Source organism: Rhamphochromis sp. 'chilingali' (assembly GCF_963969265.1).
Source record: "Rhamphochromis sp. 'chilingali' genome assembly, chromosome: 16".
Lineage (NCBI taxonomy): Eukaryota > Metazoa > Chordata > Actinopteri > Cichliformes > Cichlidae > Rhamphochromis > Rhamphochromis sp. 'chilingali'.
In genome coordinates, this window is record NC_137943.1 from 35,314,972 (window position 1) to 35,321,070 (window position 6,099).

A 6,099-nucleotide genomic window follows, 5' to 3' on the forward strand; every position below is an offset into this window, starting at 1 on the left:
TTGTTTACTTCCGCCTGCTGTCACACAGAGCGCTTCCTGTCGATGAGGAAAGTTGCTTTGAATTCCGCTCTCGTGTCTGTATGTTCTTTTAAATTCCCAGTTTGTTCTTCAAATAGAAGATGAAAAATACACAAACATATACCAGAGCTCCCGCACATCAATGAATTAATAAAGTTCATAACTGCGCTAAAATAAAGGTCACAATAATCTTTATTAAGCCTTTTTCTGACATTGTGCTGACATTAAGGTGAAGGTGACATTTGAACATGAACAAACTGTCTGAATGTGAGATTCACCAAATCGACCCGATGAGCTGCAACTTTCTGCAGCTAAATGAAGATAAGACTGAACATGCAGAGATATGAGAGGAGGAAGAGGCTGAAGGAGGAGCAACACTGTCACAGAGCAGAAAAGGACTCCCACTGTCAGATACATTCAATATGTGAAGCATACAGAACAGATAGTGTGTGGAAGATGCTGTCACTGCATTACTGGCTCATGTTTCCTTTGTTTGTGATCACACTAACAGGTCGGTTAAAGCAGGAAGAAGAAATGTCTTTAAAGGATCTGTTTGCTAGAAATCACTGGAACAGGCGCTCACAGTTTAACGTCGTCTTTAACAACATTTATCTCTTCCTTTAGGTGTCAGCTGTGATCAACTCACTGCAGTCAAGGATGAAGAGTCCACTGTAGAAGGAAACACTCTCACTCTGTCCTACAGATTATCCAGAGATATTATAATTAATGATTATTTCTTCTGGTATCGACAATATCCAGGAAAACCTCCAGAGTTCCTGATCCTCATATCAGGGACGAACAATTCAAGACCGTCAGAGTTTCTGAAATCAGCTGCAAGATTCTCCACAAAACTGTCTGGAAAAAAGCGTCTGGACCTTCAGATCTCCTCTGCTGCAGTGACAGACTCTGCTGTGTACTACTGTGCTGTGAGGCCCACAGTGACAGGAAACAGCAAAACTCTGTACAAAAACCTTTGGAGCAAAGACAACAGAATACTCCACAACATCCACTAGAGGGAGCCACACACTGTTAAACCTCAGTGCTTTGGTTGGATATAATCCCTTCTTTTCACTCCACTTCACTAGTGTGACATGTGACTCAGTCCACTGTAAATCATTAAGTGCTGTTGTAAGTTTTGTGAGTCTAAAGTAAGCAAGTATAGCAGAAACTAGGTGATTTATTATTTCTCATAAAGAGTTATTCTTGGCCTGATATGAACCATTTAGCAAACTGAGCGTGTTGAGCATCAATTTTTGTGGCTTCAGTTTTACTCTCACAATAACACCTGAAGAAAGAACTTTTCAAACAGCCTGTGTACAGACTGAAAGCTGGGACACCAAGTTCCAAAAAGTTGATTCTGTTCATCAGTGTGAGAAACGATTCGTCACTCATCCAGGTGACTTCTTCAGTCTCAGCTGACTCTAGGTTTCCTCAACTTTATAAACAGTACATTTGCACAACTGCTGATCAAAGAAATGGCTTTGGGACATCAAGGGTTATACAACAATGTATTTTAGTCCCTTTGCAATCCGGTATCATGAAGCTGTCAGCTGAGGACCTGTAAGGAGTCTGTTTTTCAAATAATGACTCAGACGCTGGTCCAGTTACATGAAAATAGTAATTAGTTACTAATTACTGGTTACTTCTCAAAGAAAGTAATCTTGTTACTTTACTGATTACTTATATTCAAAAGTAATTAGTTACTTATTACTTAGTTACTTTTTAAAAACATGATACACAAGCTCAGTACGTAATAAAGAAATAGACCTTTAGCCCATAATCCATCATATGAAACTGAATCAAATGAAAGTCTCTTTCTAAAATTTGTTTTATTAGTATTAATATTTTAACTTTATGCATCAAGCAAAAATTAAATTATATGCAACAGTCTTTGACTTGAAGAAACGTGTTTAACATTTAAACCTATTTTCTGCATATTCCAGCATAAAATAAAGTTTTGTGTTTACACTTTTTCAAATAGATTCAAGTAAAACACAGCAAAAATAAATAAAATGAAAGATTCAGCAGCACTGAGTCCTGTCGCTCTTAAATCTAATGTCACCTGTTTAGCAGGAGTGGGGCGGGTGGAGGTTTGCCCACAGCGGTCGTGTCAGTGGGGGCATCCGGGTGTCTGTCTGTGAATGTCACATTCCCGTGGCAGCGTGCTCGCTGCTCGCACAGATTTGAAGTTTAATTTTTTGCTGTAGATTCAGTAAAAGGACTCGATGTTACGGTCCCTGATAATGCATTGCTTCAGATGGAGAGACTCTTGAGGGACGGCTGTTATGAGGAAAGCCCAGAAACTTTGTCAGCAGCACGCATCGTTGTGCCTCAACTTTCGGTCTTTTACCCAGGCTAATCTGCCATTTTCCTTCCTTGGTTAGGTTTAGGGATTAGAGATCTGATCTAGATTATCATTTTAAATTTGGGACACATCATCAGTTGTGGACCTTGGATTCATCGGGTGTTTCGGCCATTATCACCAGACACCCTCATCCAAGGAGGCCCTGCCAGGGTTGGTCAGGCCCCGGAGTGTCAGTGGTTTGTGTTAAATTGTTATTTCTCTCCTTCTTTCTTCTGTTTAGTTTCCTACAGTTTATTTTCTATCTATTTCTATCTACTGCAACTGAGAAATAATACTTACCTCTTTAGCATTTATGGAGCCTAACTTCTTCAAAGGGATAGAAAAGGTGATCGAGAGAAGTAAGACAAACGGGACAAGATAGGAGAGAGAAGAGCCGGAAGGGGGGCGCCCGGTCTGGCTTCCCACACCTCCCCGCCGGATCGGGCTGTACGCTCTACCTCCCCACTGCCTCCCAAAAAAGGGAAGAAGAACAGAATATTTATTTTCTCATGGTTAGCTGACTGCCTTAGCTCCCCAAGTGATGTCAGCCCTTTTTAACCATGGCCAGTGACTGCTCCTCTCAGCACTGTTAGCTAGTTCTCTTATAGCCTGCTGTTGCGCCTGTCCTCTGATCCCAGTCTCTCTGAGCAGTTTTGCTGTTGGCCACAAAGCCCCTGCACCCCACTTCCACCGGGCCCACCATGATCTTCCAGCCTCTCTCCTCTGCCTCAGCTGTTGTTGGCATAGCGCAGCTTCTTACGCTCAAATGCTTCCTCAATTGCTTCCTCCCATGGAAGTTTTCTGCCCACACAGAGTGTACAGTGGACGCTAATATTTTTGTCACTCTTTACAGACTCAAATTCAAAGTAATGCGATTACTTCCACACTTTAAACACTGCGTGTTTGTACTCTCTCCATCACACCATATTATACATGTTGATCTGCACACGTCTGTTGCTGCCACGGACGTCACTGTCATGAGACACATTCACAAACAAAATCACAGTTTAGTAATGCAGCATGGCTACGGGAAAGTAACAGTAATCTAATTACTCTTTTGCAATACTGCTCATCTCTAATGTCCACTGCTCAGCGTGCAACAGGAACTCTGTGCTGTAGAGGGAGTAACACATGGTTGTATTCAATTCAGGTTTATTTATATAGCACCAAACAGTCACCTCAATGGGCTGAACACTGTAAGGTAAAGATCATCATCATCATCATCATCAACTTTATTTATAAAGCACTTTAAAACAACCACAGCTGACACAAAGTGCTGTACACTGGAACTGTAAAATAAAATTACATGAGATATAAATAAAAACAAATAAAAGAGTGAAATCATTAATTAAATAACTACTTCAATTAAAAGAGAAACTAAGTCTCACTGAGGTTAAAAGCCAAGGAATAAAAGTGGGTTTTAAGACGGGATTTAAAAGTGGACAGTGAAGGGGCCTCTCTAACATGCATGGGCAAATTATTCCATAATTTAGGAGCCACGGTAGAGAAGGCCCCGCCCCCTCTGAGCTTCCTCCTGGATCTCGGTACCTCCAGGAGCAGCTGGTCAGCTGACCTGAGAGACCGACAGGGTGTGTGGGGATGAAGAAGCTCAGAGAGGTAAGGCGGGGCAAGACTGAAGGCATTTAAAAACAAACATGAGAATTTTAAAATGAACTCTAAAAGACACAGGCAGCCAGTGCAGAGAGGCCAGCACGGGGGTTATATGCTCTCTTTTTCGAGTTCCTGTTAGGAGTCGTGCAGCCGCATTTTGAACCAGCTGCAGACGTGAGAGCAACGACTGACTGACCCCCACATAAAGTGAGTTACAGTCCAGGCGGGAAGAAATAAAAGCATGGATCACTGTTTCAAGGTGCTGCCTCGAAAGAAAAGATTTTACTCTTGCCAGTTGCCTTAAATGATAAAAACTGGACTTCACCACTGCTCTGATTTGGTTGTCCAATTTAAAATCACTGTCCAACTTAAAACCAAGGTCAGTAACAACAGATTTAAAATAGACTTCCAGGGATCCTAAAACAACAGAGGAGGACTCACAGGGACCACTGGGTCCAAACACCAACACTTCTGTTTTCTTTTCATTAAAATTTACAAAGTTTAGAGCCAACCAAGCTTTAATGTCATCTAGACATGTCAAGAGAGGTTTTATGAAGATGCCATCCTTGTGCTTCAGTGGCAAACAAATTTGGCAGTCATCGGCATAACAATGAAATGAGATCCCGGGCCTTCTAAAGATACAGTAAAAAGAGTAGTGGCCCTAAAATTGAGCCCTGTGGGACGCCGCATGACAGAGGAGCAGAAGACGATTCGTAACCGAGAAGGCTGACAGAGAAAGTTCTGTCTGACAAATAAGACCTAAACCAATTGAGTGCAGTGCCACCAATACCCACTACATCACTTAATCGAGAAGTTAGAATATTGTGGTCTACGGTGTCAAAGGCAGCAGTTCGGTCGAGCAAGACAAGAACAACATGGCTACCAGAATCACATGCCAGAAGGATGTCATTAAAAACCCTTAGTAATGCAGATTCTGTGCTATGAAGTGTTTTAAAACCTGACTGAAAAACCTCAAAGATGCCATTACCATCTAGAAAATCTTTCAGATGACTAAAAACTATTTTCTCTAAAACCTTGGAGACTAAAGGCAGCTTGGAAATAGGCCTATAGTTCGCTAAAACTGTGTGATCAAGGCCAGGTTTCTTAAGCAGTGGCTGCACTACTGTATGTTTGAAATTTGGAGGAACCATACCAGAAGACAGACTGCTGTTAATAATGTCAAGGACAGACTGCCCTATACCAGGAAAAATTTCTTTAAAGAATCGTGGAGGGAAAGGACCACGAGGGGAACCTGTGGGCTTAATATGGCGAACCACATCCTCTAAAGTGGAGAGCGTCACAAGCTCAAACTGAGTGAAAACAGCAGTGCAAGGGACAGAGACAGAGGGCTCACAGTCAGGAGCTGTGATAAGAGCCCTGGTGGTGACAACCTTTTCAATAAAAAGTTCAGAAAATCATTGCAAATCTTAGGAGAAACTTCCAAACAGACATTCAGTGGAGTATTAAGAACAGAGACAGAGAGAAAACCCCAACAATAACATGAACACTTATGAGCAAGCAAAGGCAACAGTGGGAAGGAAAAACTCCCTTTTAACAGGAATAAACTTCAAGCAGGAAAAGGCTCAGGGAGGGGCGGTCATCAGGTGAGAGGAGGAAGCCAGGACAAAGTCACGCTGTGGCAGAGAGCCAGAGATTAACAACTAATGATTAAACGCAGAGAAGAGTAAGTTTGTCTCACCAAATACAGTTGGTGTCTTAGAACAAGAACACTGTCAGGAGTTTCAGAAGTTTTCCTGTTGCTCATTTTAAAACTATAATTGAAGCTCTGTGCTGTTAACTTTGTAAACTTCTTTTTGTTGCTCGAACATGTTTCAGTTAGACCATGTGTGCAGGATGCAGTCGGAGCTCTGCAGGCTCCTCCTTCAGTCTGACCTTCTTGATGATAATGATGATGATGATGACTGCAGCATCACTGTCAAAGCTTCATCAGCCTGAATGGAAACAGAGCTCAGCAAGAGGAGGAGCTACAGCAGTGAACATGAAAGGCTTCATTTAGGAGCTGAAGAGCTGCTGTGTTCTCTCTATTGTTCATTCAGTCCAAGAGAAAATCATGTTGCTGCTTTTCATTTGGATGATGATAGTCTCCTTTCAGACTGGTGAGTCAT